The sequence below is a fragment of the Mya arenaria genome, chromosome 11 (genome assembly GCF_026914265.1).
Source record: "Mya arenaria isolate MELC-2E11 chromosome 11, ASM2691426v1".
NCBI lineage: Eukaryota > Metazoa > Mollusca > Bivalvia > Myida > Myidae > Mya > Mya arenaria.
In genome coordinates, this window is record NC_069132.1 from 34,776,535 (window position 1) to 34,794,516 (window position 17,982).

The 17,982-nt window shown below is 38.3% G+C and overlaps 1 protein-coding gene across 3 annotated transcripts in view; it reads left to right on the top strand.

Annotated features, from left to right (window-relative positions):
- Positions 1–300: 300 nt before the first annotated feature.
- Positions 301–17,982, top strand: part of LOC128207267 (carboxypeptidase M-like) — a 40,489-nt gene continuing 22,807 nt past the window's right edge. Inside the window, exon 1 of one of the 3 annotated variants that reach the window (XM_052910096.1) lies at positions 301–1,113. The gene's annotated coding sequence lies outside the window, so the exon portion shown is untranslated. Of the gene's footprint in view, positions 1,114–7,844; positions 8,585–17,714; positions 17,756–17,982 lie in introns of those variants that run through there. The other 2 variants (XM_052910095.1, XM_052910097.1) reach the window with 2 other exon arrangements.

Genomic DNA, 17,982 nt, shown 5'->3' on the forward strand with positions numbered 1-17,982 from the left:
AAGGTTTATCACTCACAACTAATGTGTATTTATGTGTGTTATAAATGTGTACGTTTTGATTTTTATTACCACTTTAAACCGTTTCATTTAATATGTTTACACCAACATTATATAAAACTCCATATCAACTCAATCACCTCGGGCATCATCATTTATAAACAACAAGGAAGACAAACAAATCAGCTGTCAGCAAACACGATGATGGGCGTAATTATCTAATTATCCTATAACCAACGTTAAATAAACCGCTTAAGTTAAAGTGCAGGTACTTTCATGTTTAGTTCATACCTAAACTCGATTATCGTTGATAAAAAGCTTCTGTCTGTTTATGAGGTCTTTTTACGACAAAACAAACCGGACAGGTTGTGGCCTGTCATTAATTGTATATTATACTTCGTATATACTAAGTATATCAGTATCCTGGTATCATGAGCAGTATTATCGTAGTTAATTGCTATGCATTATCGTGATTAATTAACATGAGTGTGAGTGACCAAGATATGTATTGACGCGGAGACTGAGCTCTTTAGACGAATATAACAGTAACCGGATGTTAGTGCTGGAGTATGAAAATCTTAACAGTGATATTTAAGTAGTTCAAGTTCAAAATACCTTGAGAATTCAATCAATATTGAGATGATAGAGGCAGGTGAATCCTACAGCAGTGATCGCTGAACTCATATTACCCCCGGGATTCAACCGCGCGATCCGCCTGAAACACATGGCCAACACAGGGAATGATCATGCACGTTAAATGTGCATGTATAAAATTCACGGTTTATCCATACTCTTCTCGAGTACTGGATCATTCCGAGATGTTAATCTGAATTGAAGGTGGGTTGAAAACAGACTTTCGTATTTATTGGAAAGTAAGCAAGTGTAGAAAAAAATGTGGTGAATTTACTTGGATTAAGCTAAAACATTGTGTGAGTTCTGCCGAATGTCTTTCGATAAATAAGTGAACGGAATTGTGGTGCATTCATTGGATAGCACGTGCGGAGTGCGGTGCTGACTCGTGCATATGACCGTGGGAGCGATAAGCGTGACTATCAAGAACAAACATCTTTGTTATCCGGAAAAAAAGACAATATTTCGAGAAAAGTATTGAAAAAGGTAATTTCTTTAGATTTTTATATGATTCATAACAAATCCAATATCGCTAGATAACCCATTAGCTTCTGTAACCATAATATAAAACATACATCAATATAATTGTGTCTGATATCGATTACAAGGCGGCAAGTGATAATTATAAATATGATATATTAGTATACTTGTGAAACAATCACTTCACCCCTATAGAGAAATCAATTAGTTTAACAGATGGGTCCTCGTTGAAATATACAGAACAATATACAGCTGCCAATAAATACTGATGTATAGGAATGTGAAGGACAACCAGCACAATACAGGACAGCATATATGACAGGACCGGTTTATACCGTGATGCTCGCAGTACATTCTAGTACAGGGCAGCATCCGACCTTACACTACAGTACAGTACAGTACAGTATATGACAGGACCGGTGTATACCGTGCTGATGGCAGTACATTCTAGTACGGGGCAGCATGTGACCTTACACTACAGAACGTTACAGTACAGTATATGACAGGACCGGTTTATACCGTGATGATGGCAGTACATTCTAGTACAGGGCAGCATGTGACCTTACACTACAGTACAATACAGGACAGTATACGACAGGACCGGTTTATACCGTGATGATGGCAGTACATTCTAATACAGTACAGTATATGACAGAACGGTGTATACCGTGCTACTGGCAGTACATTCTAGTACAGGGCAGCATGTGACCTTGCACTACAGTACCATACAGTACAGTATATGACAGGACCGGTGTATACCGTGATGATGGCAGTACATTCTAGTACGGGACAGCATGTGACCTTACACTACAGTAAAATACAGTACAGTATATGACAGGACCGGTTTATACCGTGCTACTGGCAGTACATTCTAGTACAGGGCAGCATGTGACCTTGCACTACAGTACCATACCATACAGTACAGTATATGACAGGACCGGCGTATACCGTGCTGATGGCAGTACATTCTGGTACAGGGCAGCATGTGACCTTACACTACAGTACAATACAGGACAGTATACGACAGGACCGGTGTATACCGTGATGATGGCAGTACATTCTAGTACCGGGCAGTATATGACCTTACACTACAGTACAGTGCAGTACAGTATATGACAGGACCGGTGTATACCGTGCTGATGGCAGTACATTCTAGTACCGGGCAGCATGTGACCTTACACTACAGTACAGTGCAGTGCAGCAAAGTGATAGCACATGAAGTCACTCTACAGATCATGACATCATATGACCCTAGACCACACATGGCCCCACACTGCAGTACAGTACGGTAAAATAAAGAACATGACAGTACCCAACAGTACAGAACGATCTATGACACTAGACTGAATAACGTATCACTAGGAACGGTAATTATCACTGTCAACAGCCATTATCATCGTGAGCGTATCATTAGGAACGGTAATTATCACTGTGAACAGCTATTATCACTGTGAACTTATCACTATGAACGGTAATTATCACTGTGAACTTATCACTATGAACGGTGATAATCACCGTGAACGTATCACTAGGAACGGTAATTATCACTGTGAACAGCCATTATCACTGTGAACGTATCACTAGGAACGGGAATTATCACTGTGAATGTATCACTAGGAACGGTAATTATCACTGTGAACGTATCACTAGGAACGGTAATTATCACTGTGAACAGCCATTATCACTGTGAACGTATCACTAGGAACGGTAATTATCACTGTGAACGTTTCAATAGGAACGGTAATTTTTCACTGTGAACAGCCATTATCACTGTGAACGTATCACTTAGAACGGTAATTATTACTGTGAACAGCCATTATCACTGGGAACAACCGTTATCACTGTGAACGTATCATTTTGAACGTTAATTATCAATGTGAAAAACGATTATCACTATGAGCGTATCACTATCAATGGTAATTATCACTGTTAACAGCCATTATCACTGTGAACGTATCACTTTGAACGGTAGTTATGAATGTGAACAGCAATTATCACTGTGAACTTATCACTAGGAACGGTAATTATCACTGTGAACGTATCACTATGAACGTTAATTATCACTGTGAACAGTCATTATCACTGTATACTGCCATTATTACTGTGAAGGTATCATTTTGAACGGTAATTATCACTGTGAACAGGCATTATCACTGTGAACTTATCACTAGGAACGGTAATTATCACTGAAAACGTATCACTAGGAACGTTAATTATCACTGTGAACAGCCATTATCACTGTAAACGTATCATTTTGAACGGTAATTATCACTGTGAACAGTCATTATCAGTGTGAACATAATCATTATCACTGTGAATGTTATCATTATCACTGTGAGCATTATCAGTGCATACAGTCATTATCACTGAGAACCTTATCACTGTGTACAGGCATTATCGCTTTGAACCGTATCCTTGTGAACCCTCACTATCACCAAAGTTATAAACTATCGACATGTCACTCACAGATATGTTGAGGAGGTTGTCGATCTGATGCATGCAGTGGATATCTAACGGAAAAAAAGATCCTAATATACTTGCAATGCGTGAGCAATGTGGTCTACATTGAAATAACCGGTTTTAATATCCGCGATACCCTATAACCCTATAATTATTTAAAAAAATAATTAAGATATGCAAATGACAAATTACATGAATAGCTTTTAGAATTCACATTCAACACATCGAATTACATATTGTCAGTGTATTTACGACTAAAGAGTAGTAAACGATCAAGGTAAACATCTAAGTGGATAGAGGAAGTTCAAACGGTACCAAATGCAGGGCTCTTTCTATCCATTTTGGGGGAAAACACCATAGACAAATTGGGAAATTTTGCGACGTAAAATTAACAGAAGCGGGAAGAAAATTGAGGCCTTTTGTCAATTTGGGACAAATACTTGAGAAAAAATCAAGTCGTGTAATATTTGGCATTATAGGGAATAAGGATACCCAACAAAATCATCATTATGGGCAACATTTCTCTTATATTAGTGTATATAGCCATGAATTTCCCCCAAAAGTGCTAATAAATGCATTTATAATTGTAAATTAACAATTGTTCCGAATGAATTGTCCCCGCGCTAGGAGTAAGTCTAGAAGACCGGCTTTCGTGAAAGTGATTTCATCTCATTTGGGATTTTTTTTATGGAAATTGGGAATAATATACATATTTGGCATGGAGAATGGGTCAGATATTCTGACCCGTGAGATGGGCAGAAAAAGGCCTTAAATGTAAACAAAAAATAGGAAAATCGGTAAAATATTTCCCAAATATCTGGACACGAAATGTCCTAAGTTTTAATATAGCTGAAAAATCATGCTAAATTTTCATTCTCATCAAACGCTCGTCGATTTAAGTTTTAGGAGCGTATACACAACGGTTTTCATCTACAGCGGTGAACAAGTTTTTTTATGCAAAAAACTTGACCATTTTGAGTCAGGTAAAATGCAGACTCGCATTGTTCTCTGCAAAATTGGTAAATATGCTTTTGTCCGACTTTTTGTCAACTTCATTGTAGGTTGCATCATACTATTACTGGTGATGAAAATGAAGGCATAGTTTCTCATGGGTACTGGATTAACTCCCTTCGATTTATAATCAATGGAATGTTAACAAACGCTTGCATCCATGTATGTTTTCTATCAAACTATTTTCAATTTTCTGCATGAAGTAATACTCAATCTCAATGGTATATGTTGCTTCACTGGTCAGCAAAGTTGCAGACTTTGGATTATGCCGATTGTGTGTATATTGTCCCAAGCTGCATTAAGAATATTTTCATATTTAGAAGAAATATGAATTTGGGGTTATTACTCTAAGAACAGTATAAATGTTAAGCCGACTATAAATTGCTTCTTGAAGATTAAAATTGCAGAACAAAAGTGTATGCTCACATGTTGTATATGATCAACTAAAATTCCAAACATGGCGATTTTTAAAATGCCCCCCCCCCCCACCCCCACACACACACACTTAAAACTTATAAAAAAACGCGTTAAAAGAATGCAAATATGCAATATTTATATTAATGAATTGCAATTAAATGTATAAGCCATAGAGATGCACAATTTAATTACATTGTTATATATTGTTGCTGTAAATCACATAGTTGTAATTATTTATCCGTGTCTACAAATGTTTCGTAATGATTATCTTTAAAACCGTCGATTTAGAACATTTAAGAGCCTTGTCATTGAAGACTTCGACTTTACAAAGTGCGTTCGCAAAAGACAAAAACTAACACGTTTCAAAACTTAATATTCCATTTAATATCGACAGAGTGGGGTGGTCCATTTCAAAAGTTTTGGTGTGTTAAAGCTGAACTCTCACAGAGTGAACGTTTTGACAACTTTGATTTATTTTTTGTCTTAGAAAGAGCCAAAATTGCGAAAATCCATTGAAACCAGTTATATAAGACTGCTGACAAAAATTAGATCGCTGATTTTTATAATTAAGTTAAAAAATTGATGTTTATGGAATTTTCGTAAACCGTTAGTAACGGTTTAAGCCATAAAACATTAATTTTCGAACGGGAATATGAAAATATACGATCTGATCTTTGTCAGCAACCTTTTATCATTGGTTTACAGATATGTACGCAAAAAATTCTTTCCAAGACAAAAATAAAAAAAAGTTGTTAAAATGGTATAGCTAATGAGAGTGTAGCTTTAAGGAGTTGGTGAGTAAATAGAACAAAGAAATCTTTAGCCGAAGATTTGTTGAAATTCCGTTCACATTAAAACAGAAAAGTCTTTCCACAATTTGAGTACACTATTGGGCCAAAATGTTGCAGATTTTTAAGCCAACAATATCAGATGGCTTCTTGATAATATATTTGCAAATAAATTAAATATTGAAAACTAGAGACTTAAGTTCACAAATACGTAAATATCTTAGTTCGTAAATTAAAATCAATCAACACGAAACAACAAAAAAGGGCATTATTTTTTTTAGATCTTCTGCTTTTGAATGCAAATGTAATTTGAACCGATTTCTGTTCAACCTCAAGCAATCCTCTTCAAACAGACTGACTTGTATGAAATGATGTATACTGAGCTCGCTAGTTGTTGAAAATTAAAAATTCTAAAATAAATACGTTTTTCGTCATTTCAAATGTTCGATCTTAGAGCTGCACTCTCACGGATGGAACAATTTGACTTTTTTATGTTTTGTCTTAGAACGAGCCAAATTATGCGACAATGCATGGAAACCAGTCAGTGATTTAAAACTGCTGACAAAAAATTAGATTGCGGATTCTGATACTTAATTTAAAAAAAGATGTTTTATTCATTTTTCTTAAACCGTTGGTAACGCTTTTAGCCATAAAACCTAAATTTTCGAACGAAAATATTATGAAAACTGTGATCTAACCTTTTGTCAGCATTGTTATATCATTGGTTTGCTGATATTTATTCAAAAATTGGTTCATTCCGAGACAAAAAATAAAAAAGTAGTCAAAACGGTAAATCAGTGAGAGTGCAGCTTTAATCCGTGAAGAAGGTAGTTCCGATCATACTTGATACGGATGTTTTTTATATGTATACATGCGCGTAGCTGCGTATACGCCGAGTACGTGGCTGAATCCATATGATTATGGCAAAGAAATAAAATAATATTAGCCAAAGGTGCCGTATTCGTACTTGACTACATGGTCCTAAAACTGTCCATTTTCCAGTATTTAACAAGATACAAACAAACGTAGCCTACGAATTTGAGGACGGGTTATTAAATACTCATTTAAAGTGCCCAAATGTTTGTAATAACGGTATAAGACAAAGATTACACGCGACGTCAATGCGGCACCTCAGAATGAACCAGATTGCACCATGGTTTTCAAAACTTTCCGAGGAGGCATGTCCCCGGCGCCATCGCACAGTTTTGAATCCACATGGATAGAGGGATAGCTACGCCACTGGTATACCATATAATATACATAGTTGTATTAAATATTGTCTGACTATGTGCGAACGAAATTCTATTTGTAAAAGTGAAGTCGATCCTGCTAATAAACATCACGGTTTTCATTGAAGTCAATACATAGTAGGCATATTGGTATTGAAATAAACGTACTATAGTCATTTAAACATGCACTGACTTACTCCTTAATCAGCAGTTCACATTTCATACAGTCGTGTTAATTTACCGAAAAGGATAAATCGACATCGAAAACAATGGTTCTTATGAAGGATATCGTGTTTAATTTGAACGAAAGGTGCACAAAACACGGTATTTCTACCTTATGAGACGATAGTGGCTCATTGTGAACCTTTTAATGGTTTTCGGCTATGAAATACACGGTTCACGACAATCTTGTTATCAGTAATTAATATTTTCCATAAATGCATTTTTTAGTAGTTAAAGGTTTATCACTGACAACTAATGTGTATTTATGTGTGTTATAAATGTGTACGTTTTGATTTTTATTACCACTTTAAACCGTTTCATTTAATATGTTTACACCAACATTATATAAAACTCAGTATCAACTCTATCACCTCGGGCATCATCATTTATAAACAACAAGGAAGAAAAACAAATCAGCTGTCAGCAAACACGATGATGGGCGTAATTATCTAATTATCCTATAACCAACGTTAAATAAACCACTTAAGTTGAAGTGCAGGTACTTTCATGTTTAGTTCATACCTTAACTCGATAATCGTTGATAAAAAGCTTCTGTCTGGTTATGAGGTCATTTTTTACGACAAAAATAAACCGGACAGGTTGTGGCCTGTCATTAATTGTATATTATACTTCGTATATACTAAGTATATCAGTATTCTGGTATCATGAGCAGTATTATCGTAGTTAATTGCTATGCATTATCGTAATTAATTAGCATTAGTGTGAGTGACCAAGATATGTATTGACGCGGAGACTGAGCTCTTTAGACGAATAAAACAGTAGCCGGAGGTTAGTGCTGGAGTATGAAAATCTTAACAGTGATATTTAAGTAGGTCAAGTTCAAAATACCTTGAGAATTCAATCAATATTGAGATGATAGAGGCAGGTGAATCCTACAGCAGTGATCGCTGAACTCATATTACCCCCGGGATTCAACCGCGCGATCCGCCTGAAACACATGGCCAACACAGGGTAATAATCATGCACGTTAAATGTGCATGTATAAAATTCACGGTTTATCCATACTCTTCTCGATTACTGGATAATTCCTAGATGTTAATCTGAATTGAAGGTGGGTTGAAAACAGACTTTCGTATTTATTGGAAAGTAAGCAGGTGTAGAAAAAAATGTGGTGAATTTACTTGGATTAAGCTAAAACATTGTGTGAGTTCTGCCGAATGTCTTTCGATAAATGAGTGAGCGGAATTGTGGTGCATTCATTGGATAGCACGTGCGGAGTGCGGTGCTGACTCGTGCATATGACCGTGGAAGCGATAAGCGTGGCTATCAACAACAACCATCTTTGTTATCTGAAATAAAGACAATATTTCGAGAAAAATATTGAAAAAGGTAATTTCTTTAGATTTTTATATGATTCATAACAAATCCAATATCGCTAGATAACCCATTAGCTTCTGTAACCATAATATAAAACATACATCAATATAATTGTGTCTGATATCGATTACAAGGCGGCAAGTGATAATTATTAATATGATATATCAGTATACTTGTGAAACAATCACTTCACCCCTATAGAGAAATCAATGAGTTTTACAACTGGGTCCTCGTTTAAATATACAGAATAATGCACAGCTGTCAATGAATACTGATGTATAGGAATGTGAAGGACAACCAGGACAATATAGGACAGTATAAATGACAGGACCGGTTTATACCGTGATGATGGCAGTACATTCTAGTACGGAACAGCATGTGACCTTACAATACAGCACAGTATATGACAGGACCGGTTTATACCGTCATAAAAAGCAGTACATTATAGAACAGGGCAGCATGTGACCTTACACAGCAGCACAATACAGAACAGTATATGACAGGACCGGTTTATACCGTATTTATGGCAATACTTTATAGTACAGGGTAGCATGTGACCTTAAACTGCATCATAAGACCCATCACTGAAGTACAGTACAGTACAGTACAGTACAGTACAGTACAGTACAGTACAGTACAGTACAGTACAGTACAGTACAGTACAGTACAGTACAGTACAGTACAGTACAGTACAGTGTAGTACAGTACAGTACAGTACAGTACAGTACAGTACAGTACAGTACAGTACAGTACAGTACAACATAGCACAGCACAGCACAGTACAACATAGCACGTGGCAGTACACTACAGTACAGGACATCATTTGACCTCACACTGCATTACAGTACGGTACAACATAGCAGGTGACACTACCCTACAGTAAAAGCCATCATATGACCCCACACTGCAGTACAGTACGGTACAACATAGCACGTGACAGTACACTATAGTACTGGACATCATATGACCCACACTGTAGTACAGTACAGTACAACATAGCACAGCACAGCACAGTACAACATAGCACGTGGCAGTACACTACAGTACAGGACATCATTTGACCTCACACTGCATTACAGTACGGTACAACATAGCAGGTGACACTACCCTACAGTACAAGCCATCATATGACCCCACACTGCAGTACAGTACGGTACAACATAGCACGTGACAGTACACTACAGTACAAGCCATCATATGACCCCACACTGCAGTACAGTACGGTACAACATAGCACGTGACAGTACACTATAGTACTGGACATCATATGACCCACACTGTAGTACAGTACGGTACAACATAGCACGTGACAGTACACTACAGTACAAGCCATCATATGACCCCACACTGCAGTACAATACGGTACAACACGGCACATGACAGTACACTACTGTACAGGCCACCATATAACCCCACACTGCAGTACAGTACGGTACAACATAGCACGTGACAGTACACTATAGTACTGGACATCATATGACCCCACACTGCAGTACAGTACGGTACAACATAGCACGTGACAGTACACTATAGTACTGGACATCATATGACCCCACACTGCAGTACAGTACGGTACAACATAGAACGTGACACTACCCTACAGTACAAGCCATCATATGACCCCACACTGCAGTACAGTACGGTACAACATAGAACGTGACACTACCCTACAGTACAAGCCATCATATGACCCCACACTGTAGTACAGTACGGTACAACATAGAACGTGACACTACCCTACAGTACAAGCCATCATATGACCCCACACTGTAGTACAGTACGGTACAACATAGAACGTGACACTACCCTACAGTACAAGCCATCATATGACCCCACACTGCAGTACAGTACGGTACAACATAGCACGTGACAGTACACTATAGTACTGGACATCATATGACCCCACACTGCAGTACAGTACGGTACAACATAGCACGTGACAGTACACTACAGTACAAGCCATCATATGACCCCACACTGCAGTACAGTACGGTACAACATAGCACGTGACAGTACACTACAGTACAAGCCATCATATGACCCCACACTGCAGTACAGTACGGTACAACATAGCACGTGACAGTACACTACAGTACAAGCCATCATATGACCCCACACTGCAGTACAGTACGGTACAACATAGCACGTGACAGTACACTACAGTACAAGCCATCATATAACCCCACACTGCAGTACAGTACGGTACAACATAGCACGTGACAGTACACTATAGTACTGGACATCATATGACCCCACACTGTAGTACAGTACGGTACAACATAGCACGTGACAGTACACTACAGTACAAGCCATCATATGACCCCACACTGCAGTACAGTACGGTACAACATAGCACGTGACAGTACACTACAGTACAAGCCATCATATAACCCCACACTGCAGTACAGTACGGTACAACATAGCACGTGACAGTACACTATAGTACTGGACATCATATGACCCCACACTGCAGTACAGTACGGTACAACATAGCACATAACAGTACACTACAGTACAGACTATCATATGACCCAACACTGCAGTACAGTACGGTACAACATAGCACGTGGCAGTCCACTACAATACAGGACATCATTTGGCCACCCCCTGCAGTACAGTACGGTACAACATAGCAGGTGACACAACTCTACAGAACAAGCCATCATATGATCCCACACTGCAGTACAGTACTCAGTACAGTACGGTTCAACATAGCACGCGACAGTACACTACAGTACTGGACATCACATGACCCAACACTGCAGTACAATACGGTACAACACAGCACATGACAGTACACTACAGTACAGGACATCATATGACCCCACACTGCAGTACAGTACGGCACAACATAGCACGTGACAGTACACTACTGAACAGGCCACCATATGACCCCACACTGCAGTACAGTACGGCTCAACATAGAACGTGACAGTACACCTCAGTACTGGACATTAATGACCCCACACTACAATATAGTACGCTACAACATAACACGTGACAGTACACCTTAGTACTGGACATCATATGACCCCTCCCTGCAGTACAGTAAGGTTCAACATAGCACGTGATAGTACACTACAGTACAGGCCATCATATGATCCCTAACTGCAGTTCAGTACGGTTCAACATAGCACGTGACAGTATACTACAGTACAGACCATCATAATTATGACCCCAAACAGTACAGGCCATCATAAGACCCCACACTGCAGTACAGTACGGCACAACATAGCTCCTGCGAATACACTACAGTACAGGTACAGGTATAGGACAACACACTACAGTACAGCACGGTACAAAATAGCTCGTGACAGTACACTACAGTAATGGACATCATAAGACCACCCCTGCAGCACAGTACGGTACAACTTAGCACATGCTAGTACACTACAGTACAGGCCATCATATAACCGCACACTGCAGTACAGTACGGTACAACATAGCACGTGACAGTACACTACAGTACAGACCATCATATGACCCAAAACTGCAGTACAGTACGGTACAACATAGCACGTGACATTACTCTACAGTACAATCCATCAAATGACCCCACACTGCAGTACAGTACTCAGTACAGTACGGTTCAACATAGCACGTGACAGTACACTACAGTACAGGCCATCATATAACCGCACACTGTAGTACAGTACGGTACAACATAGCACGTGACAGTACACTACAGTACAGACAATCATATGACCACACACTGCAGTACAGTACGGTACAACATAGCACGTGACAGTACGCTACAGTACAGGCAATCATAAGACCACACACTGCAGTACAGTACGGTACAACATAGCTCCTGCGAATACACTACAGTACAGGCCATTGTATGATCCAACACTTCAGTACAGTTCAGTACAACGCAGAGTAAAACAGCTAATCATGTGACAGCACAATACAGTACATAACATGGCATTATCGGCTCTTACAGTACAGTACAGTACAGTACAGTACAGTACAGTACAGTACAGTACAGTACAGTACAGTACAGTACAGTACAGTACAGTACAGTACAGTACAGTACAGTACAGTACAGGGCATCATCCGACATTATACTGCAGTACAGTACAGTACATTACAGGGCATCATCCGACCTAATACTACAGTACAGTACAGTACAATACAGTACAGCACATGGCATCATCCGACCTTACAGTACAGTACAGTACAGTACAGGGCATCATCCGACCTTATACTACAGTACAGTACAGTACAGGGCATCATCCGACCTTATACTGCAGTACAGTACAGTACATTACAGGGCATCATCCGACTTAATACCACAGTACAGTACAATACAGTACGTACAGTACAGTACAGTACAGTACAGTACAGTACAGTACAGTACAGTACAGTACAGGGCATCATCCGACCTTATACTACAGTGCAGTACAGTACAGTACAGTACAGTACAGGGCACCATCCGACCTTATACTACAGTACAGTACAGTACAGTACAGTGCAGTACAGTGCAGTGCAGTGCAGTGCAGTACAGTTCAGTACAGTACAGTACAGTACAGTACAGGGCATAATCCGACCTTATACTACAGTACAGTACAGTACAATACAGTACAGTACAGGGCATCAATCGACCTTATACTACAGTACAGTACAGGACCTCATATGAAGAATATAATTAAACTTGCCATTGTCATCATGATATATTATTTACAATATTGAGGACTCAATACAAACTAGTAACTTGAGTGATCATTCTGATATTAATTCCTTTATCACTGCGAACAGTCATTATAACTGTGAATATCATCACAGTGGATAGTCAGTCACACTGTGAACAGTATCACTAGGAACGGTTATTATCACTGTGAACATTTAAAATCACTGTGAACGTTATCATAAGGAACGGTAATTATCACTGCGAAAATTATCATTATGGGCGGTATTTTTTACTGTTAACAGTCATTATCACCGTGAACGTTATTATTATGAACAGCCATTATCACTGTGAACGTTATTATTATGAACGGTAATTATCATTGTGAACAGCCATTACCACTGTGAACATTATCACTATGAACGTTATTATTATGAACGGTAATTATCACTGTGAACAGCCATTACCAATGCGAACATTTTCACTGTGAACGTTATTATTATGAACGGTAATTACCACTGTGAACAGCCATTGTCACTGTGAACATTATCACTATGAACTGCAATTATCACTGTGAACAGCCATTTCCAGTGTGAATATTATCACTATAAACGGTAATTATCACTGTGAACAGCCATTATCAGTGTAAACATAATCATAATCACTGTGCGCATTATCATTGCATACAGTCATTGTCATTGTGAGCCTTATCACTGTGTACGGTCATTGTCACTGTGAGCATTATCATTGTGTACAGTCATTGTCACTGTGAGCATTATCATTGTGTACAGTCATTGTCACTGTGAGCATTTATCATTGTGTACAGTCATTGTCACTGTGAGCATTATCATTGTGTGCAGTCATTGTCACTGTGAGCATTATCATTGTGTGCAGTCATTGTCACTGTGAGCATTATCATTGTGTACAGTCATTGTCACTGTGAGCATTATCATTGTGTGCAGTCATTGTCACTGTGAGCATTATCATTGTGTACAGTCATTTTCACTGTGAGCATTATCATTGTGTGCAGTCATTGTCACTGTGAGCATTATCATTGTGTACAGTCATTGTCACTGTGAGCCTTATCATTGTGTACAGTCATTGTCACTGTGAGCATTATCATTGCATACAGTCATTGTCACTGTGAGCCTTATCATTGTGTACAGTCATTGTCACTGTGAGCATTATCATTGCATACAGTCATAATCACTGTGAGCCTTATCACTGTGTACAGTCATTATCACCGAAGCTCTAAGCTATCAGCATGCCACTCACAGATATCGGGGCGAGGTTGTCGATCTGATGCATGCAGTAGATATCTAATGGAAAAATGATCCTAATATACATGCAATGCGTTTGCAATGTGGTCTACATTGAAATAACTAGATTGATATCCGCGATACCCTATAATTATTTTTAGTTTTTTTTAAAGATATGCAAATGACAAATTACATGAATAGCTTTTAGTAAAGAATTCACATTCAACACATTGAATTACATATTGTCAGTGTGTTTACGACTAAAGAGTTGTAAACGATCAAGGTAAACATCCCAGTAGATCGGGGAAGTCCAAAAGGTACCAAATGCAGGGCTCTTTCTATCCATTTTGGGGAAAACACCTTAGACAAAATGGGAAATTTTGCGACGTAAAAGTTACAGAAGCGGGAAGAGATTTTAGGACTTTATTGTCAATTTAGACAAAGTACTTGCTAATATATCAAGTCGTGTAATAATTGGCAATATATGGAATAAAGATACTCAACAAAATCATCATTTTGGACAACATTTCTCTGTGAAATTAATGTATAGAACCTTGAATGTCACCCAAAAGGACTAATATATGCATTTATAATTGTAAATACACAAATGTTCCGAATGAATTGTTCCCGCGCCAAAACCCTGGCTAAGGGGCTAGGTGTAAGTCAAGAAGACAGGCTTTCGTGACAGTGATTTCTTCTCATTTGGATTTTCTTCTGGAAATTGGGAAAAAATATATACATATTTGGCATTGAAAATAAGTAAGATATTCTAATCCGTGAGATTGGCAGAAAAAGGCCTGAAATGTAAACTCAAAATAGGGAAATCGGTAAAATATGTCCGAAATATCTGGGCACGAAATGTCCCAAGTTTTGGTATAGCTGAAAAATCAAGCTAAATTTTCATAATAAAAAAAATCGATTTGTTCTCTGACCTCAGGCGTGCGATGGAGCTCGTCTCTGTTGCGGAGTCAGGCTGTTGTCAACCTTTAACCTTTCATTGGTGGTGGTGTTAGTAGTTTATACTCCGGGTCCCGGCGTTAGCACATTGAAGGGTCCCAGAGTGACAGTTCAACCACCGTACACCTATCCTGGGTAGAACCAGTACTAGGTGCCTTCACCTCTGCAAGGAACCGACAACTTCCGTACATGCCAGGGGCAGTGGTACAGTGCGAATGGTCGTAGAAAGGATTTCATAACCAATCACAACAGAGGTGACCTGGTCCGCCCGGGAATCGAACCCGGGTTGTCCGATTTAGAGTCCAACGCTCTACCGATTGAGCTAACCGGGCGGACAACCTTTCATTCACTGCAAGACTGCGATAAATACCCACTTAGCTATGGTAGGTTGAAGATAATATCACACTTACCGTTTGAACTCGCATACGATTTCTGAAAGACCTATTCAAACTGAGGACAACCGTCGTCAATTAGTTCACATATATAACGGTATTCATACATCCTCTGATTATTTCACACTGAAAGCGATGTGAATGCTACACTTATTTCTCTTAACAGACGAGCGTTACTCGTTGTCGCTGCCATCACCTAAGACTGTTCGTGAAGTTGACATATTGATGTGCACGCGGTAGCCGCGGTGGCTCCCATGTATATCCTTCCTTTTAATACCTTTTATTGCCGCCTTCCTTCATCAATGTCATTACCATCTTTGTTTTGTAGAGGCTCTTAAGACAATGTTGGTTACCAAATATCGTATGTATTGGCTTTGTCGCTTGGAGAATGTTTTTAAAAATCATCATCATCATCATTATCATTATCATCATCATCATCAAGAACATCATCACCACCACTACCATCGTCATCATCATCATCATCATCATCATCATCATCATCATCATCATCATCATCATCATCAGCAGCAGCAGCAGCAGCAGCAGCAGCAGTAGCAACAACAACGACAACATCATCAACATCACACCACCATCACCACCACAACCACCACCACCACCATTATCATTACCATCATCATCATCATCATCATCATCATCATCATCATCATCATCACCACCATAATAATCGGCCTCCTCTTCCTATATGCGTTCATTTTTGTAAAAATAATTGGCTGGCGATATTAAAGTAAGAAAAAGGAAACAGCAACTTTAATGCTAACGATTTAACCACTTGAATTATTTATTTTAGAACTTTTTATAGGTTTTTCTTGATATTATTTTTTTACGGCAGTTGGCCTTATTTAATGAATCCGACACAAAAATCGCAGTTTTGCCCTTAGCCCTCAAATAATGTTTTGGATACCATTTCAAAGTGCGTCATGAGAAGAAAAAGAAAATGTTAAAAATTGACGATAATTATTATGACAATATAATATAAACAGGTTTTTTTGGCCTTTAAAGTTTGCTAACTAGATCATTTTACGCCTGCTTCCAGTTAATGTCAAAAGCACGTATAAAATCTCTATGCTTAACATCACTTTAGTAACCTAATTGAAGTACAATATCGACGGGTGAAAGCGAAAAAGTTCTAACTGCTTCTTTATTAAATGTCACTTAGAACCTTTTCGCATTCACCCTCGACATGTAATCAGAAAGCAAACACCTTTTCAAATTTAACATCAAGGTTAATGGAATTATCAGAGAGCCAGCTTATTTGTGTGTCGGATTCCTTAATGGGACTTGACACTAGATGATACAACAGCAAAACAAATGTCAAAAACTAACATAACATTGATATCGCTGTGTACATATCATTGAATCTTACTTACTGGCGTACCACATCGCTTACTTCGCATGTATCTTTAGAAGTTTTTGGCGTATTTCTCCAATTCACAAACTTACTGGGTCTGTCTACCACGTTAATACCATTTAATTTAAAAATAGCGTCCATATATATATTTATACTTATCACGTGACTTTCACATGCCAAAAATACACATTATAAACTTTGAAACAATTATGCGCTATTTTAAAACGGGTCAAAATATTCTTTTAATCACGTAAAGTGATGTGTTATCGGCCTTATATTAGCTCGTATTAACAAGTCTAGCTTTGTTTTAAGAAATACAGTATTTGCCGATTTTGGAACCATCTTGTGTCTAGTCCATTTAACATGTTGATTGTCATTTTCCACCACCCTCATGAGAGTAAACACAATGCATACGTTATGATACTGTAAGCATAGAGTGTAAAGATAATGAAATGAAACGGATATTTGATGGAGCTTTGTCATTGGCTGTTCGCTGAGATAAAGGTTCGTCTTTGATACTAAATATTGCATTCGTATAGTTTTGCATTACGGAATAACAGCTGTAGACCATATTTAGCGGTAAGTTTATACTAATTTTGTTAATAATCGCGAGTAAAGGAAACAAAAACGATTGCATAAAATATGAATTTTAAACTCTTTTATGAAAGCGGAAAGTGTCTACATGAATAATAGCGTTGTTTTAAAGAATGTTCAATTCACATAAAACAACAATAAACATATGTTGACAAACTCCGTTATGATGTTTTGTATTTATTAGGTTAAATAACACTGCTCATATTCAAAAA